Source organism: Orcinus orca, chromosome X (assembly GCF_937001465.1).
Source record: "Orcinus orca chromosome X, mOrcOrc1.1, whole genome shotgun sequence".
In the NCBI taxonomy this organism is placed as follows: domain Eukaryota; kingdom Metazoa; phylum Chordata; class Mammalia; order Artiodactyla; family Delphinidae; genus Orcinus; species Orcinus orca.
This window is the reverse complement of record NC_064580.1, coordinates 85,496,740-85,519,777: the sequence shown is the minus strand read 5'-3', so window position 1 is coordinate 85,519,777 and position 23,038 is coordinate 85,496,740.

Below are 23,038 nucleotides of genomic sequence, written 5' to 3'. Positions count from 1 at the left end.
AATTGAGACACAGATGTAGAGAACAAACGTATGGACACCAAGGGGGGAAAGCCCCCCTTGGGTGGGGGGGTGTTGTGATGAATTGGGCGATTGGGATTGACATATATACACTGATGTGTATAAAATTGTTGACTAATAAGGATCTGCTGTATAAAAAAAATAAATTAAATTAAACAAAACAAAACATGAAAAAACATGAAGGGACCTTAAATGCATGTTACTAAGTGAATGACGTCAATCTGAAGAGGCTACATAATTTATGGTTCCAACTCTATGACATTCTGGAAAAGGCAAAACTGTGGAGATGGTAAAAAAGATGTGTAGATGCCAGGGTTTAGAGGAGAGAGAGGGATGAATAGTTGGAGAACGGAGGATTTTTAGGGCAGTGCAACTGTAGTGGTGGACATGTGACATCACGTCTGTCAAAACACAGAAAATGTACAACACCACGAGTGAACCCTGATGTAAACTATGGACTCTAGGTGATAATGATGTCTCAATGTAGGTTCATCAGTTACAATAAATGTACCACTATGGTTTAGCATGTTGTTAGTGGGGGAAGTTGTGCATGTGCAGGATTACAGGGTATATAACACCCCTTCATATGTTCCACTCAATTTTGCTTTAAACCTAAAACTGCTCTAAAAAATATAGGTTATGAATTTAAAAAAAGGACATATGCACATGCACACATACATGCACTTGCACACACACATATAACAATTAATCCAGCTCATTTACTCACTACCCAGATTACAAAATAGAAAACTGATGTGAATATTGAAGCCTTTTGTTATGCTCCTCCACAATCCCATCCCCCACCCACCGTCCCATCACCAAACTTCTCCCTGAGATAAATATTACACTGATTTTTGTTTTCCTTCCAATGTCTTTCTTTATCACGTTTGTTTGTATCCCTAAGTAAATGTTGCTTAAATTGGATGCTTTTGAACTTTATATAAATGAATCATGCTGTAGGTAATCCTGAGTTTGTTTTCATTTCGTTTTGTTTTGTATCTTATTTTTTGTTTTTGCTGGACCTTATAGTAATATGATTATTCCTGTAGCAGGGGTTCATTCTTCTAACAGCTGTATACAATTCCATTCTAAATTAAGCTCATTGTGTTTTTCCCTGTTCCTCTCCTGTTTTTGGACACTTGGTTGTTACATGTTTCTTTTTTCTTTCTTCTTACCTTGCTGTTACAAACTTTCTTTACATGTCTTTTTGTGAACATTTATAAGAGATTTCTCTAAGGAGTAGTCATAGAGATAGAATTGCTGAGTCCTATGCCATCTTCATCTTTACAAAACACTGCCAAATTGTTTTTCAAAGTTGCTGTACCACTTTATACACCTATCAACAGTGTATGAAAGTTCTGATTACTCCACATCCCTTATCATATCATATTCTTTCTTTTTCCTTCTTTTTCCTTTCTTTCTTTTTCTTCTTTCTTTCTTTCTTTCTTTCTTTCTTTCTTTCTTTCTTTCTTTCTTTCTTTCTTTCTTCTTTTTTACCAATGTGATGGGTTTAGAGTGATATCACATTTAATTTGCATTTTCCTGATTACTAATGAGATTGCTCTTGCATTTCCCATATATTTAATTGTTTTTTTGTGTTCCTCTTCTATGAAATGCTTAACTTGCTTGCTTATTTTTCATTAGTTTGTTTATCCTTTTCTTATTGTTGTATCTTCTCCCAATTTGTTATTTCTCATTTCACCTTAGGTATGCTGTCTTAATTTTTATATTGTCAAATTTATCAATTTTTCCTTGTCATTTGCATTTTTGGTATCTTATTTAAGAAATACTTCCATATAATAAGGTCATAAAGATAGTTTTCTATGCTCTCTTATCAACGTTTTCAACCTTTGCTTTTTGCATTTGTATTGAACCAATCTGAAACTGATTTTGTGCATAAATATAGTTTATGTTTTCCTGTACGGATAGTCAATTGTCCAAGCATAATTTGTTGGATATTCCATACTTTTCTCATTGATCTATAATACCAGCCCTATCATAAATAATTTCTCTATATATGACCAGCTGTTCCTGGAATATTTTTACTATTTTATAGGACTATTTGTCTATCCCTAAACAAATGCTACACTATCTTGTTGACTATTGCTTTACATGATCTTTATATCTGTTAGTACAAGACCTCCCCAACACTTTGTTCTTTGCCATCAGTTTTTTGGCAATAGCTGCCCTTTTCTTCTCCATATACATATGTATTAGTTAAGGTTCTCCAGAGACAAAGAGACATAAAACCAATAGGATATATATAGATAGATAGAGATATACATATACACATATCTATGTTAAAGAGTTTTATTATTAAAAATTAGCTCATGTGATTATGGAGAAGTCCTGAGAAATCCCAGGATCTTCCATCTGCAAGCAGGAAACCCAGTAAAGCCAGTCTAAGTCTGAAGGCCTGAGAACGAGAAGCATCAATGTTGTAAGTCCCAGTCTGAGAACAAGAGAAAACCAATGTGTCAGCTCAAGCAGTCATAAAGAGAGCAAGGATTCCCCTTCCTCTACCTTTTTGTTTTATTCAGACCATCAAGAGACTGGATGATGCCCACCAACATTGGGGAGGGCAATCTGATTTACTCAGTCTACTGAATCAAATACTAAACTTTTCCAGCAACACTGTCACAGACCCGCTCAGAAATAATGTTTAACCAAATATCTGGACATCCAAAGGCCCCATCAAATTGACACATAAAATTAACTATCATGGAATCTTAGAATCAAATCCTCAAATTAAACATACACACACACAAACACACACACAGGTGTTTTTGCATCAAATCTAAAGATAGATTTAGGAAGAATTGGCATATATATGATATTGAGCTTTTCTACCCCTATCCATTTATTTAGACTTTTAATGCCTTCTAATTTAACTGAATTATGATGAAATAATATGATCTACATGATACCTGTTCGATGAAACTTAGGACTTGCATTATGACCTAGTACAGGGTCAATTTTTGTAACTTTCCATGTATGCTCAAAAATAATGTGTGTTATACAATTGCTGAGTCCATTAGATCAAGATTGTTAATTATGCTGTTCAAATACATACTTATTGATTTTTGTGTGTGTGAGCTTAGATATACTGGTTTCCATTTGGTTAGTATTTGCTTAATATATCTTTTCTCATTTATTAACTTTGGCCTTCCTTGTCATAATGTTTCTCATACGTCTTATGAGAATGTAGCTTATGGCTGAATTTTATTTTTTTATGCAGTGTGACAATCTTTGTCTTGTAACTAGCTCTTTTAATCTATTTAAATTTACAGTGATCAGAAGTGTAATTAGAATTTATTTCTACCATCTTTTTACTGGTTTCTATTTATCCTGCTTTTTCTATCGGTGTTTTTTACTTCTTTATTGTCTTATTTTGGATTTATTGGGATCTTTTGGGTCTCGTTTCATATTTACTTAAAATGTTAGCATGCATTCTTGGGAGGCACAAACTATTGAGTATAAGATGGGCTCAAAGATGTATTGTACAACATGGGGAATATAGCCAATATTTTGTAATAACTGTAAATGGAAAGTAACCTTTAAAATTGTATAAATTTTTTTTGAATTTAAATGCATTCTTAACAAAATCTAAAGTTAATCAACTTCTTCACCCTCTTCCAAACAATGCAAGGACTTTAGAGCACTGAATTCATATCACCCTTTGCCAAATGACAAGCTATATTTCCAGATTTTAGATCTACCTGATTTTGCTAACCCCATAAATTGGGCATTGTTATTAATGTTTATGCAGTCATGTTTAGATATGGTACAAATTTACTGATTTCTTGACTCACCATTCCTACTGACATCTCAGTGCCTCTTTCTGAGATGATTTCCCTTTGGCCTGAAGTACAGCCTTCAGAATCTCATTTGGTGGAGGTCTGTTAATCAAGAGAATTTGTTCATTTTGGCTCTCAGAATTAGGCACAATTACCCAGCTGGTCTCAGGACATGTTGAACCAGAAGAGAACTTCTCACGTGTCAGGAGGACTGGCCTCTGGAGAAACAGAGCAAAACATCTGCTTTCTGTGAGCAAGTCACTTTCACAAGGAAGAGGGGGTATTGCTGAGCTAAGCATGCCTTGGTATTTCCCCCAAATATTCCAATCTGATAAGTTACTCCATTAACCCTCCTCCCCAGTTGAGAATAAATATAGGAGCAGAAAGATATCAGGAGATTAACACCAGTGAAGATCTTTTAACCTAGCACTAAACATTGGGGGAGGGGCAAAGATATAGACCCTAAAAGAGCTTTGTGTCTGTACTAGTTTGTTAGGGCTGCCGTAACAAAGTACCACAAACTGGGTGGCTTAAACAACAGTTCTGGAGGCTAGAAGTCCGAAATCAAGGTGTCAGCAGAGAACCATGAGGGAAAATCTGTTCCATACCTCACTCCTATCTTCTGGTAGTTTGCTGGCAATCTTTGGAATTCCTTGTAGATGGTGTTGCCCCTGTGTCTCCGCATTGTCTTTCCTTTGTATGCATCTCTTTCTCTTCACACAGTCATTGGGTTAGGGGCCCACCTTACTCCAGTATGATCTTCTGTTAACTAATTACATCTGTAATGACTGTTTCCAAAAAAATATCATATTCTGAGATACTGGGAGTTAGGACTCCAACATATGAATTTGAGGGAGGGGACACAATTCAACCCAGGTAGTTTCCTTGTATGTTTTGTGAATTTCAACTATAAGTGCAAGCTGCATGGAACTTCATCTATGGAAAACCTTTGAGGCCTGTGTTGAAGATGTGTTTCTCCAGAGACAGTTTGATTTTGATTTTGCCAAGTGTGTGGAGTACATCCAACCTGCAACTATTATGAAATAATTCTCACTGGGGGTTTTTTCATACTGCATAGGTAGTGTGAATTCAGACTCCAAATTTGCCCAAGGTCCAACTTTTGTTTAAAAATTCTAAAGAAAGACCTTTTTTTTCTATTGAACCTTGTGCTGAGACAAAGATAAGCAAGTTCCCTTTCTGCCCTTTAATGTAGGGGTGGGAATTTTTTTTTAACTCACCCTTACAATTTTGGTCTTAACGCCTTACAATGATGTCTAAGCTTTTTGCCAGTGTCTACTACAGATCGCCCCTCCCTGCATGGGTATTAGGCTTTGTCTTCATGCCTCTGGACCAAGTGATCTTAAACATTGATGCTCAAGGTTACCAGGATTTACAGATGTGTCCAGGGAGAAAGCCAACTTTCGTACTTAAATTTTTGCTTTACCTTCATATTTGGCTTTTAGGTGTTTTTCTTGTCAACAAAGATATACAAATAAAAGTAATTTATTAAATATATTTTATCCAATATTTTCAGTTGTTTTGCCACCAGTAATTATACACGTTGTCTATCCTGCTTTACCACCCAAAAGAGATGTCTAGGTGGGGTCTTTATAGAAAGAGTTGCATCCTAAAACCAATAGCTAATATTTATGGAATGTTTATTATACGCATGCTAATATTATTCTAAGTGCTTCACATGAATCACCTCATTTAATCTTTACAAAAACTACATGAGGTAAGTACTGTTTTCAAATGCAGAAATTTAGTCTTAGAGCAGACAGTATATTTTCCCAAGATCACAGAACTGAAAGTTGATGGTGATGGAATTCAAGTTTATCTCTGTCTAATACCAAAATTAGTGCTCCCAAACACTATCATTTACTACCTCCCAAGCTAAAATGTTATTGAAATGAGTATGCATTGATTATGTGCATGAATTTAATAAAAACACTGTGATGGCAGACACAATTATTGTTTTATCCCTTATTGTACCCCCCAGTGCCTATCATGGTGTCTAGAACATAACAGGAGTTTATTAAGTAAACAAATTAAAGAATAAAGGCATATAGGAACTCTTATTCATATATGTACAGAAGACTTGGTATCATCAAACTGTCAGCCCACTACCAGCAGGTAATCTAACTTGACATCTATACAGATTTCTGGGGCTCAGTGTTTCTAATGTTTTTATTTCAAATTATCTGGTCTTCAGTAATTAAATTTATCCCAGCTCCGGAACTCCTAACATGGCTGTAGTTCTAAACACATTTTGTTTCCAGTTCATACATTCAGAGATTGGGAACCAGTGAGTTTTCACCTATTCTTTTTTCTTTTATACTATTTAGATGGAATCTCAATCACTATTAGAATATTGAGTTTACACTACTGCTACTACTGCTAATAACTATTGCATGCTTAGTTTTATTTTATACTTATTTTTCAAAACAATTCTGCAAGTTATTATTGTTGTCTCCATTTAACAAATGAAGACCCTAGAAGAATCACACAGTTAATTAGCAGAACAGCAAGTCATGAAACCACCTATGACCACAAAATTCCTTATGCTTCACCTACCCCAGATTATTCTTTATGTGCCACAAACCCACTAAGCACTTTTAGACCTCTAGGCCTTTCTTTATAGTACTGTCCCCTCTTCCCCTCCTTTAGAGGCCTAGTGAACCTCTACGTATCCTTTAAGGTGAAAACCAAATATCGTCTCCTTCCAGAAAACATCTGTGAACCCCTCTTGGTCTCCCTGCCTATTTGCTTCCTAGCATTTTGTGTATTACTAGTCACACTGTTCTTTAATGCATTATGTGTTGTTGTGATCCAGAGAGAGAATGATACCTCTTCACTGTATCTCCAACAGGTAACATGACACCTGACACATTTAGCATGAATTAATCAGTGACTAGATTTAATGGAACTAGTTAGAATTAATCTGGAAAAAGTTCATGCTAATAATTCTTACATGGTTTCAACCCTTCATCTACTAAACAAGTTCTTTCCTCTTTCACTAAATGTTCTCTTTATCCTCTTTGAGTTGGTCTTCAGAAAATGGTCTTAGGTATAATGAAAATAATACAGCAATACTTTAAGCTTGTATAGAGATTTACAGTTCCCAAAGAACTTTCCATTACAATTTGTTTTTTCATTAGGACTCTGAGTTAGCTGGAGGAAACTGAGAGCCAGAGCACATGCTTAAGAAGTGTTAGACCCAGGAGTTGGTCTCTTGTCTATTGGCATCTAGCCCAGAGCTTTCCATTCTGTCCTTGCAGTTAAAACTATTATGAGAAGAGGGAAACCTCAGTAATTTGAATCATGTTAAGTTTAAATCATCCGATGATGTGATTCTCCAACTTGAATGTAATCACTAGGAAAGTTTGTTTAAATTATAGATTGTCAGCCTCCATTCTCAAATATCCTGATTCAGAAAGTCTAGGGTAGAGCCAGAGAATCAACAAATACTCCAGGTGATTCTGCTGTAGATATTTCTTAAGCCACAATTTGTGAAACACTGGATAAAGGTTGGGCTAAATTTGTTGCTTATCGTATATTCAGAGCAAAATGTGGTCTCATGAGTGGAATATCTGTTAAGAGGAATAGTAAGGAGTGTATGCTTGGGGTGGGGGGGTGGATGATGGCAATGAAAAAGCCAATTGGCTGAGGGACAGAGAAGGAAAAGCCAAGGTGTACATGGTGCCTGAATTGCCTGTTGGTCTTTTTTCTAAGGCATAGAAAGAAATATCAGAGAACATATTCTGTCAAGTTTGTAATATTTGCTGCACATTTCCAAGGCATTTTGTATTGGTAAAAGAACTATGTTGAGGCAATCCCATATCTAGCCTTGCCATTTGTTCTTTTTCTTCCACAGAAGGTGTTACTTTCTATTTTTTCCTTTCCTGCTCTCTAAACTAGGTAACCATTTGGTTGTTTTTAATTGTCACATTTCTTCTCATACCAACATGTTAAATGTAACTTGAGCAAAAGCCAAACCTACAAATCCCTTTTTTCCCTCTCTCTGAAATTCCACAAAAAACTGAAGTTAGAGATCGCTTCCTTTCTTTCTGAGTTAGGGTTCCTCATTACATTTCTAAAGTTATCAACTTACTGCTTCCCAGGAATCAGAGAGAATCTGGATTGACTTTTAGCTACTCATCTTTTGCATATTCTGAGATAAATAATGCAGATGGAGACAGAAAATGCAGTATTTTAGACATCAAAATTTACCTGTGAAGCAATATTTGTTCTGCATATCTTATTTTCTTATTGGCTTCTATATAAAATTGACAATATCTTCTCCAAAACAAGATTTGGCTTCCAGGCCCTGATAAAATCATGAGAGAGAAAACAACAAACCCTTTAAAATCATACTTAAAGGAGAACAAATATTTGATAAGTTAATAGCAGTCAAAATAAGTCACAACATATGAATGTAAAGCAGCAGAGTTTTGGGTTTTTTTTTTTAAATTTTATATGATAAACTTAAAGCTTTTCTGAAGGGAAAAATATAACTAAGAGATTAAGGGTATAGAACTCACTGAATCAGAACATCAAGAGTTGATATCAACTCTCCATTCTCATATTCAACTCCCTCACTCATACTCTATAACAGAAGAATATTCTTTAGGGTGATCAAACATTAGTGGGAGCTGAGAGGGCAAGATGGACAATTATTTCAAGCCTACTGTGTGACAGGCCCTATGCTCAGAATATTTTATTTCAATCCTATAGAACCTTATAAGATTATGTCCAATTTACAAATCAGGAAATGAGTCTCAGATGTTAAACAACATGTTTAGGGTTATGTACTATTAAATGACAGATTAAACCCAGATATATCTGATTTCAAAGTTTATGCTTTTCAACAAGATTAATGTGTTCCCAAGCTTTTTAGGTATGATATCTCATTTTCCCCTAAATAATTATTTTATTACACAATAAGAAGAGGGCCTAGAACAATAGCCTATCATGTCTTTTTTTTTTCAGTCTAACTCTGAAACATTATACTTTGTAGAGGGTACACATTCAATTTCAAAGGAGGAAGGAGTATTTGAAATAACTGGCACTTAACACAGCTTTCAGACAATATGGTTTGAGTTACTGCACTGGAAAATGAATATCTAACTTGTAAAATCATGTTCATTATGTATCAGTACAATGCAGAAAGGCAAAACTCAATAAAAAAAAACACAGAAGAAAAATATATTTCTGGTAAAAGCCTATACACACAGAGTATTTATAAGCTTTTGGCAAGAATGTGCTTTGGACATCACAAGTTAGACATTTGTGTTAAATAGTCAGGTGTATAGATGCATCTGGAAGTCAGGGCTGGAGATTTAAATTTGAGGAGTCATCAACATGTAGATCGTATTTAAAGCCATGAAACAAAATAAATAGCCTCAGGAGAAAGTGGTGATAGACAACAAAAGCAGACAGGAGACAGAGGCCTAAAGAACAAACACATGATAATTAATTTTAATGCCCAAATTTCTCAGATAGCTTGCACAACATACACAACGATGGTAGTTGTACTTTTAGTATCTAGTTGAATTTTAGACATTGCATATACTTATAATATGTAGCATCACTGGTAAAAATGAGGCTATTAATAGGTACAAGGTCTTGGGACAGGCTATTTGGAAACATTTGGGGTCACACAGAATCAAGACACCACTCAGTTTAAACAGCCCTGAGGCATAGTAGTTAACAGCTTGGGTGGTAGAACAAAGTTATTGGGTTTGAATCTCAAATTCACTAAACCTGTCAAGTGTCTTTGGGTAAATTACTTAATTTTGTTGTCCTCAGTTTCCTTGTTTATATAATAATGGTATCTACTCCCTAAGGTTTTCAAGAGGATTAAACGGGCTAAAATGTGGAAAACATATGGGAGCTCAATAAATATTCGCAATTCTTACCCAAGAATTGTGTTAACACTGATGGGATCCTAGCAGTTTTCTTTTCCAAGCATCCCAACCTCCAAGAATCCTCTCTAGGACCTCACTGCATCACAAGGCAGCCGTTTCCATCTTGGTAAGCTCTGAGCGCTGCACAGTCACTTTCTATAGGGAAACCAAAACCTGCCTCCCTGTCACTTCTACACTTTGGTCCTATTTTTGCACTGCAGAGAGCTGCAGAATAAGTTTCCCCTTCTAAGTGATGAGTCTTCAAACACTTGAAGCAGCTCCCATGGCTCACATCGCTCTTTCATCTTTTCTTCCCTGTGCAAAGCATAAAGGCATGCCCTGCTCCTTCAACTGTTCTGTATGCAAAATGAATTCAACTTCTCACACTCCTGGACCTCCTTATCTATAGATATTATCATTTTCCAAAGTTCCTTTATAATTTGTCCATGAAATGTGTATATCAAGACACACAAGAGTTTGTAATAGTGCAAATATTAAGTCACATCTGACTGGAGCTGAGAGGGACGAAGCAAAACAATCAGCCCATTAGGTATTTGTGAGGCTTTTAGGCTTGACACTTTCAAAGGAATAAAGGAAAACTAGCTTAATTGTTCTGCTAAGTGCAAAGCTAAAGGAACTTTCCTAAAGTGTTTTTCAAACTTGAGCAGAACTCATCTGGCCTTTTGCTGATACGTATGCCTATTTATAAATGAGTGATTTCAACATGTGAGTCATAACATATACATGAGAAATATTCTTTCAATTTTGGAGTGGCTTTTCATTAAAGGTATCTGAGCTGGACACCTGTGAAGATTCATAATCCATTATTTATATTGTGCATTTCTATAGTGCCTGTTGCCATAGTAACCAACTCAGACCGAGATGTGAGACAATAAACAAATAAGCTTGGAAAGACTACTATAGTAGCAGATACCTTGAATCATGATTATTGTCCTATGATGAATGGGACAGTTGATGATGTTCTATTGAAACAAATGATGAATCAAGATTCTATAGGCCCATGGAGCAACACACCATTAGGAAAGATTGCTGAGCTGCATATGAAAAAACTTGGGTTCAATGACAAGCTCCATCATTGACTAGTTGTGCAAATTTGCCAGATTATTTAAACTGAGATTTAGTTCCCATACTTAAAAACCTGAAATAATAATATCTGCTGCACACCTAGTGTCCTTATGAAAAGCAAATGAAAGGGCTCTGCTTGTATGTCAGGGCAAATGTGAGGTAGTATTATAAAATACACTTACCTGTATTACCGTGCTTCATTTTAAGAACACGTGCATTAAATGAGACCAAAAATAGGCCTAAATTTCCAAAATTGATACATTATGACCTGATTAGTACTCTTTAACATGACATGATTATTCTCTTAAGGTAAACAACAAGTCTTGTAGAGTTAACTTAGTTTTATGGAAATTTCTATTTAAGTGATGGCTTCCCCATTTATATCTGGAGATACTGCCAGGGCTTTTCAGTAAAACAAATAATTTTCTACAACTATTGGTTACAACAAATAATTTCTGAAATCCCTTACTATTCTTGGTGGTGGTCGTAGAGAAAGCTAAACTATATAAGCAAACAGGCCAACTCATCTGTGAAGGGACTTGAAATGTCAGCCTTACTTCTATTGCTCATGTATAAACAATATACAATCTTTTAAACCAATTGATGCAGTGTTAACATTTGGGACTCCCTTCTTGGCAGTGTAATGTAGTTGAAAAGGTACAGTATTGGGGGTCAAATCCAAGTCCTTTCACATACTGTGTTGTCTTGGGTGAGTCATTTAATATCTTTGTAAGAGAAACTCATCCCTAAAATGGAAATAAGAACATTGCCTTTACAGAGCTCTATGGGGCAAAGCAACAATGTGTACAAAGCAACTGGCATGCAATAAATGATAGCTGTTATGACTAATCTCGATCTAGTTTCTATTAACATAGGCTTTATTTTCAGTGAACATAAATTTGATTTTAAATTTATTCTGGACACAGAAGCTAACTTTGATCTTATTGCAAAACTGAAACAAAAATCCAGATTAATAATGATTAAGGATATTACCAGCCAAAATATTCAGAGCTTTTTGACCATGTGTACAGCTCAGATTTGGAACATTAAATCACATTTCTATATATTCATCTGCAGCACGGTTCACATTATAGCAGGCGTATGTTCCCCAAAGTAGATTTTTGGAACTGATTTTGACACGTGCAATTTAGGAAACTGCTACGGAGCCATTTTCTGCTATGTGGCTGGGCAAGAATGTCTTGCAGACTGAAGGGGAAAGTTATTACCTTCAAAATAAAATGGTGGTTACAACCACTCATTTATAAGGATGCCAACTCCTCTATGAAGACTTCCAGGAAGGACGAATCTGTTTCCTCCCCATTCCTATGTGCTATGTTTGCATTTCTATCATAGAACTCAGCAAATTATGTTATGTATTGTACTCAGTTGTAAACATGATGTTTTAATTTGCAGGACTATGATAGATCACTCCCATTTCCCACACTTCCATCTACAGGAGGAAAGGGGGAGTTCAGAAACTTTAGAGAATCCAGACAAGACCCCTCTTCTCTGGTCTCTACATCATCCTTGTCACTCTGAAGGCGGTGAGATGCAGGAGCAGACCTTGGCTTATTTATGGAAAGATAGAGAGATAGAGATCTCTCCCTCTCTGGCAATGCTCACAGTTTTGCCACTCTGATTTTTGCCTTGAGATCACCCAGATTAATCTCATTATGCCTTCATCTCTGTTTATGCCACATGAAGCCCAGGACTCCCATGTTATACTTTAACACCCAACTATAATCTTATAAGATGCTAAGAGCTGTAATTAAACATCCTTCCCCAAAACTTTCTATCACTCCATATCCATCTTCCTTTTATATATATATATTTTTTTTAATTGGAGTATAATTGCTTTACAATGTTGTGTTAGTTTCTGCTGTACAGTGAAGTGAATCAGCTATATGCATACTTATATCCCCTCCCTCTTGGACCTCCCTAAACCCCCATCCCACCCATCCAGGTCTTCACAGAGCACCGAGCTGAGCTCCCTCTGCTATACAGCAGGTTCCCACTAGCTATCTATTTTACACATGGTAGTGTATTTATGTCAAAACTAATCTCCCAATTCATCCCACCCTCCCCTTCCCTCACCCGTGTCCACACATCCATTCTCTATGTCTGCCTTTCTATTTCTGCCCAGTAATAGATTAATCTGTACCATTTTTCCAGATTCAACATATATGCATTAATATATGATATTAGTTTTTCTCTTTCTGACTTACTTCACTGTGTATGCAGACTCTAGGTCCATCCACATCTCTACAAATGACCCAATTTCATTTCTTTTAATGGATGAGTAATATCCCATTATATATATGTACCACATCTTCATTATCCATTCATCTGTCGATGGACTTTTAGGTTGTTTCCATGTCCTGTCGATTGTAAATACTGCTGCAATGAAAATTGGGGTACATGACTCTTTTTGAATTATGGTTTTCTCAGGGTATATGCCCAGTAGTGGGATTGCTGGGTCATATGGAAGTTCTATTTTTAGTTTTTTCAGGAACCTCCATATTGTTCTCCAGAGTGGCTGTATCAATTTTCATTACCACCAACCGTGTAAGAGGGTTCCCTTTTCTCTGCACCCACTCCAGCATTTACTGTTTGTAGATTTTCTGATGATGGCCTTTCTGACTGGTGTGAGGTGATACCTCATTGTAGTTTTGATTTGCATTTCTCTAATAATTAGTGCTGTTCAGCATCATTTCATGTTCCTCTTGGCCATCTATATGTCTTCTTTGCTGAAATGTCTACTTACATGTTCTGCCCATTTTTTTATTGGGTTGTTTGCTTTTTTGATATTGAGCTGCATTAGCTGTTTGTATATTTTGGAGATTAATCCTTTGTCCAGTTCTTCATCTACAAATATTTTCTCCCATTCTGTGAGATGTCTTTTAATATTATTTATGGATTCTTTGGCTGTGCAAAATCTTTTAAGTTTAATTAGGTCCCATTCGGTTATTTTCTTTTTTTTTATTTTCAATACTCTAGGAGGTAGGTTGTAAAAGATCTTGCTGAGATTTATTTCAGGGTTCTTCCTATGCTTTCTTCTAAAGAGTTTTATAGTCTCCAGCCTTACACTTAGGTCTTTAATCTATTTTGAGTTTATTTTTGTGTATGGTGTTAGGAAGTGTTCTAATGTCATTATTTTACATGTAGCTGTCCAGTTTTCCCAGCACCACTTATTGAAGAGACTGTCTTTTCTCCATTGTATATCCTTGCCTCCTTTGCTATAGATTAGTTGACCATAGGTGCATGGGTTTATCTCTGGGCTTTCTATCCTGTTCCATTGATCTACATTTCTGTTTTTGTGCCAGTACCATACTGTCTTGATTACTGTAGCTTTGTAGTATAGTCTGAAGTCAGGGAGCCTGATTCCTCCAGCTCCATTTTGCTTTCTCAAGATTGCTTTGGCTATTCGAGATCTTTTGTGTTTCCATACAAATTGTATAATTTTTTGTTCTAATTCTGAGAAAAATGCCACTGGGAATTTGATAAGGATTGCATTGAACCTGTAAATTGCTTTGGGTTGTATAGTCATTTTCACAATGTCGATTCTTCCAATCCAAGAACATCGTATATCTCTCCATCTGTTTGTGACATCTTTAATTTCTTTCATCAGTGTTTTATAGTTTTCTGAGTACAGGTCTTTTGCCTCCTTAGGTAGGTTTATTCCTAGGTATTTTATTATTTTTCTTGTGACAGTAAATGGGATTGTTTCCTTAATTTCTCTTTCTGATCTTTCATTGTTAGCATATAGGAATGCAAGTGATTTCTGTGCATTAATTTTATATCCTGCAACCTTACCAAATTCATTGATTAGTTCTAATAGTTTTTAGGTGGCATCTTTAGGATTTTCTATGTATAGTATCATGTCATCTGTGAACAGTAACAATTTTACTTCTTACTTTACAATTTATATTCCTTTCATTTCTTTATCTTCTCTGGTTGCCATGGCTAGGACTTCCAAAACTATGCTAAATAATGGTGGTGAGAATGGACATCCTTGTCTTGTTCCTGATTTTAGAGGAAATGCTTTCAGTTTTTCACCATTGAGAATGATGTTTGCTGTGGGTTCACAGTATATGGCCTTTATTATGTTGGAGTAGGTTCCCTCTATGCCCACTTTCTGGAGAGTTCTTATCATAAATGGGTGTTGAATTTTGTTGAAACCTTTTTCTGCACCTATTGAGATGATCATATGGGTTTTATTCTTTAATTTGTTAATATGGCATATCACATTGATTGTTTTGTGTATATTGAAGAATACTTGCATCCCTGTGATAAATCCCATTTGATCATTGTGATTGATCCTTTTAATGTATTGTTGCATTCTGTTTGCTAGTATTTTGTTGAGGAGTTTTGTGCCTATGTTTATCAGTGATATTGGTCTGTAATTTTCTTTTTTTGTGACATCTTTGTCTGGTTTTGGTATCAGGGTGATGGTGGCCTCATAGAACGAGTTCGGCAGTGTTCTTCCCTCTGCAATTTTTTGAAGGAGTTTGAGAGGGATAGGTGTTAACTCTTCTCTAAACGTTTGATAGAATTCGTCTGTGAAGCCATCTTGTCCTGGACTTTTGTTTGTTGGAAGATTTTTAATTACAGTTTCAATTTCATTACTTGCAATTGGTCTCTTTATATTTTCTAACTCTTCCTGGTTCTGTCTTGGAAAGTTGTACCTTTCCAACAATTTGTCCATTTCTTCTAGGTTGTCCATTTTATTAACATATAGTTGCTTTTATTAGTCTCTTATGATTCTTTGTATTTCCGCAGCATCAGTTGTAGTTCCTCCTTTTTCATTTCTAATTTTATTGATTTGAGTCCTCTCCATTGTTTTCTTGATGAGTCTGGCCAAAGGCTCATCAATTTTGTTTACATTCTCAAAGAACCAGCTTTTAGGTTTATTGATCTTTGCTATTGTTTCTTCATTTCTATTTCATTTATTTCTGCTCTGATCTTTATGATTTCTTTCTTTCTGCTAACTTTGGGTTTTCCTTGTTTTTCTTTTTCTCATTGCTTTGGATGTAAGATTAGATTGTTTTAGGTTTTTCTTGTTTCATGAGGTGAGCTTGAATTGCTATAAAATTGCCTCTTAGAACAGCTCCTGTTGCGTCCCATAAGCTTTGGACCGTCGTGTTTTCATTTTCACTTGTTTCTAGGTAATTTTTATTTCTTCTTTGATTTCTTCAGTGATTTCTTGTCTATTTAGCAGTGCACAGTTTAGCCTCCATGTGTTTGTGGTTTTTACAGTTTTTTTTTCCTGTAATTGATTTCTAATCTCATAGCATTGTGGTCAGAACAGATGCTTGATATGACTTCAATTTTCTTAAATTTCCAAGGCTTGATTTGTGACCCAGGATGTCATCCATTCTGGAGAACTTTCCCTGTGCACTTGAGAAAAAAGTGTATTCTTCCACTTTCGGGTGGAATGTCCTATTAATATCAATAAAGTCTATCTGGTCTATTGTGTCATTTAAAGCTTGTGTTTCCTTATTTATTTTCTGTCTTTATGATCTGTCTGTTGGTGTAAGTAGGGTGTTAAAGTTCCCCACCATTATTGTGTTATTGTTGATTTCCCCCTCCATGGCTGTTAACATTTGCCTTATGTATTGAGGTGCCCCTATGTTGGGTGCATAAATATTTATAATTTATAAATTTTATATATATATATATATATATATATATATATATATATAAAACATATATATGTATATTTATGTTTTCTTCTTGGACTGATCCCTTGACATTATGTAGTGTCTTTCCTTATCTCTTGTAACAGTCTTTATTTTAAAGTCTATTTTATCTTATATGAGTACTGCTACTCCAGCTTTCTTGTGATTTCCATTTGCATGGAATACCATTTTCCATCCCCTCACTTTCAGTGTGTAGATGTCACCAGGTATGAAGTGGGTCTCCTGGAGACAGCATATATATGGATCTTATTTTTGTATCCATTCAGCCAGTCTGTGTCTCTTGGTTGGAGCAATCAATCCATTTACATTTAAGGTGATTATCGATATGTATGCTCCTATTACCATTCTCTCAATTGATTTTGGTTTGCCTTTGTGGCTCTTTTTCTTCTTTTTCCTGCTTGGAGAAGTTCCTTTAGCATTTGTCGTAACACTGGTTTGGTGGTGCTGAAGACTTGTAACTTTTTTTGTCTGTAAAGCTTTTGATTTCTCCATCAAATCTGAATGAGATCCTTGCTGGGTAGAGTAATCTTGGTTGTAGGTTTTTCACTTTCATCACTTTAAATATATCCTGCCACTCCCTTCTAACCTGCAGAGTTTCTGCTGAAAAATCAGCTGATAATGTTATGGGGATTCCCTTGTATGTTATTTGTTGCTTTTTCCTTGTTGCTTTTAATATTTTTTCTTTGAATTTAATTTTTGTTAGTTTGATTAATATGTGTCTTGGTGTGTTCCTCCTAGGGTTTATCCTGTGTGGGACTCCCTGAACTTCCTGGACTTGGGTGGCTATTTCCTTTCCCATGTTAGGGAGGTTTTAGACTATAATCTCTTCAAATATTTTCTCAGATCCTTTCTCTTTCTCTTCTTCTTCTGGGACCCCTATAATTCAAATGTTGGTGCATTTATTGTTGTCCCAGAAGTCTCTAATACTGTCCTTGATTCTTTTCATTCTTTTCTCTTTATTCTGCTCCTCAGAAGTTATTTCCACCATTCTATCATTCAGCTCACTTATTCACTCTTGCATCAGTTATTCTGCTACTGATTCCTTCTAGTGTGTTTTTCATTTCAGTTATTGTGTTGTTCTTCACTGTTTGTTTGTCCTTTAGTTCTTCTAGGTCTTTGTGAAACATTTTTGTATTTTCTTGATCTGTGCCTCCATTCTGTTTCTGAGATTTTGTATCATCTTTACTATCATTACTCTGAAGACTTTTTCAGGTAGGTTGTCTATTTCCTCTTCATTTATTTGGACTTGTAGGTTTTTACCTTGCTCTTTCATCTATGACATAAATTTTTGTTGTCCTTTTTTTTTTGATGGGTGGCACTGTATTCCTATCTTACTGGTTATTTGGCCTGAGGCATCCTGCACTGGAATTTGCAGGCAGTTGGGTAGAGCTGGGTCTTGGTGCTGAGATGAGGACCCTCCAGGAGGCCTCCCTCTGATTAATATTCCTTGGGGTCTGAGGCTCTCTGTTAGTCCAATGGTTTGGACTTGGCACTCCCACCACAGGAACTCAGGCCCAACCCCCGGCTTGGGAACCAAGATCCCACAAGCCACACAGCATGGCAAAACAAAAAAAAAAAAATAGGAACAGTACAATAATAAAGAATAAAACGTAAAATAAATTTGGAAATATAAAAAATGTATTAGGAAAAATAAGAGTATAATTGAAACAACTACAACAAGGTAAAACAGAACCACAACAGAAAAAAGAAGGAAAAAAATAAGAGAACAAACCAAAAGGAGTAGAACAATAGCAAAAGTATAAAGTATAAGATAAAATTAGAAAAATAAAAAAAATTATTAGAAAAAATAAAAATATAAATGTATCTAAGACAAAATCACAACCTAGAAGAAGAAGAAAAAGAAAAAGAAATGACAGGAAAAGGCCTTGGCTTTGGGCTGTAGTGCTTAGGTGGGGGTGGAACTTAGGTAGGTACAGGGTTTAGGGCATGGGTGGGGTCTAGGTGGGGATGACCTTTAAGCATGGGGTGGGGCCTAAGCTCAGGACCTGTGCAGTGGGGAAAGGCAGCATGGCCTGAGAGGTGTCTCCAAGTATGGATTTACAGAGTTTGGAGGTAAGGACCTGGGTGGGGGAATGTGGGTGGTTTTAGGCCCAGCTCAGTCACAGTGGGACTCAGAGGGGGGTCTTGGATTGCCATGTGTAGAGGTAGGGCTCTGGGTGGAGGTTTAGGGCCATGGCTTAGGCTCTGTGTGTCCAGAAGGAGCCTCCAAGGGTAGAAGATTAGGCCCAGGAGCCCAAAAGTATCCCTGATACCCAAGTGGGCAGGGGAAGAACTTGCTGTGCTCCCTTCCATTCCTCTGCTCTCTCAAGGGTCTCCTCTGTCCCTGCTGATCCCTTAACCATGGGTGGGCCCATGGTTAAGGGATCAACAGGTGTGGGAACTCCTCCCCTCCCCCAGCTGCCCCTCAGGTGTGTTTGTTCTGTCAATCTGGCCTTTACTTTTGCTCCCCCTTCCCTCCCTCCCATTGTCTCAGGACCCACTCGGATGGAAGGGGCCTCAGTGGGCCAAGCATCAGGCCTGGGATCACAGCAGGCTCCCCAGAGCCCAAGTGGGCAGGGGAAATGTTGGTCACACTTCCTTCTGATCCTCTGCCTTCCCAACGGTCTCCCCCTCCCCGTTTCCCTCTCTGCGCATGGGAACCCTTCTCCTCTCCCACCAACCCTCAGGGGTGCCAGTCCCATCTGCCTCCATTTCTCACCCCCCTTCACTCCTCCCCACATCCTACCTGGTCACTGGGGGTTCCTCCCATCCCCTTAGATGTTTGTGGTCCCCCCCAGTGCCTGGTAGGTGTCCTAGTTTTACAGAGACATGAACTCCGCATCCTCTTAGTTCAACATCTTGACTCCCCATCTTCATTTTTATTTTATTTTTCTACATAGAATTTATCAACATCTGGATATTTTCCTTATTTCTTTATCATCTGTATCTCTGTATCAGACTGTAAGCTTCCTCAGGGCAGGTATTTTTCAGTGTTTTATTTATGAATATTGTTTCTGATGCCCAGAATTGTGCCTGTCACATGGTAGGTGCTCAATACATTATTTGTTGAATGAATATTGAATCAACAGTACATTTCTTGATCTCAGAATTTGTATCCTATTTGTAACTGTGTCTGTCTCACTGCATTGGATATTCGACATTCAATAAATGTATATTGTATTAATTTAAGTTGAACATCTCTACTAACCTAAGTCTTTGGATTCTTCCAACCCTTCTGACATTACAAATTGGAGAAAAGAGACCAACTGGAATATTGAGGTTCATATAACCTAAGTGTAGAGTGTGAACACTAATTTAGAACCTCAAATAATTTTATAGTGAAGAATTGTGAGTAAAAGAAAATTTCAAAGTATATAGCATCTATTTCTACTATTTGTTTTTAGTCTATAAGAAAACTGACTTATACTAGAACTACTTCCTAACATTAATAAAAATACAGTACAATATATTTCTTGCCCACGAATAAATAGAGAATGATGAGAAATCTCTAGCAACAAGAACTTTCATACTTCACTATATGTTAGCAACAATCTAACATCTACTCATAGAGCCCCAGCTATGCAATTAATATGGTCCAAACAAATGTGTCCATGGCCCTGATTATCCTGAAAAATGAAAATTTTCCTCACTGGGAAAGGGGAAAAGATAGCTACAGGGAGAAACTACTATAAGTGCTATGGGGCAACCTAGTATGTAAAGGTTAAAAATAAATGACTGTTTTCTTTGGACAATCTTTCCAGGAACATCAAGGCCATTTGGAGCTGAAAGAAGTCATCAGAAAAAAGTTAAATAAAAATAAAATAAACTACAGATTAAAATGAGAAAATTGTAATATGTTGATAAAAGTATGAATATTTAAGTTTTGGTATGGGCCCTTCTGAATAAACTAGAAAAGGTCAGAGGTATTTACCCAAAGTACTTAAGATCTATAAATATATAGCATATTTTGGTGTCCATAACACCTTTTTTTGACTATGTTTTAAGGAAAGATTTTCTGTTGTAATTTTTTGCTCTTTCCAACTTGACTTCCTTTTCTCTACTTTGTCAAGTTAATTTTTATGTCCAAAAAATTTTCAAGAAAAACATTATTGTACATGTTAGCAGTTCCTAGATTTATGTGCTTTTGGTGTCTATGGGCATTTAAAGATAAATTACAAAGCTAAAAAGGTAGAAATAACTTTAGAATGGTACTTAACATGATGGATTTGAAACTTTCTCAGATCTATAGAAAATTGCTCTTAGGTAGCAGTTGCACTGTTATAAGCTAAAATTAATACAAACCCCAGAACTCATGTGAGGGAGGAATAGCGCTTATTGTTCTCAGCCCAGAATTGGGTCTCTTCTCCTGGGCTTTAATCCTAGCACTGTGACTAGGAGTAAGTCATAACCATTTTAACCCCATGGTGCCTCAGTTTCCAAATTTGTTATAAGGAAAAAATACTGACCTACCTTGCTGAGCCTTAGAGATTTAAGGATGAAATATTACTGCTCTTGGAAAATATGAGCTGCAATAATGCTAATTATTATTATAAAAATAAATGCATGTTCATCATATGGTAATTTAGGCAGAATGAGTTTGGGGAAAGGAGACTCTCAGAGGTCTTTTGTGTCAGTTAAATGAGCCCTCTCCTTTTAGTTGGTTCCCTAATAGCAGTCGGCTGAACATAAGATTTGCAAACAGTACAGTGATGACAAGGTTAGGGGAGAGAAGATTAAAAGGAAAAGTCTCAGTTTTATGACTCATCTAGATTATGGTGCAACAGTCTAGCTCACTGCAACACCTTGATACCAAAGACCTGTATGTCCAGAATTCACAAACTATCAAGACAACCTGAAGAGAGTCAGTCCAATCAAATGAGTCAATCCTACGGCTGGTTAGTCACGTCGACATGGCTTATATCAGCATCCCCCCAAAATCTAAGATACATACGAGGCTGAAGAACTTGTTACCACAATTAAAAAAAAATCCTTCTTGCATAACTTCTTACTAATTAGCATTATTATGTCAATCTTTTAATTATACATTCAGTCTTTTCCACATGACAGTGACCGAAAAGAGACAGAAGCAGCATTATCAAACTGGCACTTGAGAATTTCATGGGTTCCGCCTCACTTAACTTCCCTGCTTCAGCCAAATAAATATTTATCTCATTATCTTTCTTGTGTTGCATGGTAGATATACATAGGGTTTTTTAGACACTAGGATAGAGATAATACTGTTGTCTGGTAGGGTCATCAAACAGGCTGGTCTTGGAACAATAGAGAACTTAAAAGTGGGCAGCAGTTTCAAAGGGCATAGAGGGAAGCTGTCAGACCAAGTTCAATGCGTGAGGGGGTGACTTAAAACATAGTAACCCAAGAATTTTCTCTTAATTAATGGGCAACAGAACAGAAAGAATTGAGGCAGGATTGTATTAAAGAGGCATGGGGGAAATTACAAGAAAATATTTGGTGGATAAACCCATTAGGCAGTAACATAAAGAGAAGACATTTGATTCACCTGTTTCAAGGGGCCATTTTGAAGTTATCTTTAAAAATTGTCTGATTGGAAGCATTTTTTAAAAAATCAATGGCTGAAATCACATGAGAATTGTTTTGCTTCCAGTTTTCTTCCTTGCTAGCTATCCTTTACTGGGTTGCCAGAATGTCCTTTTACCTAAAACACAAATTTATCATGTGACTCCCCAGCTTGAAATCCTTCAACGGCTCCTCTTTCCCTAAAACATAAAGTCCAAACTCCTTAACTGTGATTCCAAGGGACTCTAAAATCTAGCCCCTGCCTCATCACTCAGTAATTGCTGCTTTGGACTATATTTCATTCCCATGACCTTCATGATAAAGTCCAAAGTCCTCAGCATGGAGTCAATGCCTACCTTCCAGCCTCCTAGACTACTGCTTTTCTACTGCAACAGGATTTTCATATTTTTATGCCTTTGCAAGTGTTATTTTCTCTGTGTCTAAAAAGCCCCATCACACCAGTCCATCCTACAGGATTCCATGTTAAAACATCACTTCCCCTGTGAAATTTTTTCTAGCCATCTATTCCACTAATAATCCCTGCCCCTCCATCATCATTGCCACAAAACTAGGAAAAGGTAGTCACTCTCTTCCTACTGTACCTAAACTAATTTGTATGGACATATATATCACCTTGCATAAATGTTAAGTGGTACATACTTACTTAATTGCCTGCTTCTCCCTCTGGATCAGTGTTCTCCAAACATTTTTGATAACACACAGCTATCAGTAACAAGATTAATTATGTACCCCAGATATATGTATATTTATTGATATAAAAATTGTACATATGTACTGCTGTACCAACATTTTATGTACATATAAAATATAGAGCTAGAAATAAAAAAGAATGAAATATGAATAGAAGTTCCAATAGTCTAATATATTATTTTGTACAGCCCTCACTGGAGTGCCTGCACCTCTTTTTTTTTTTTTTTTTAACATCTTTATTGGGGTATAATTGCTTTACAATAGTGTGTTAGTTTCTGCTTTA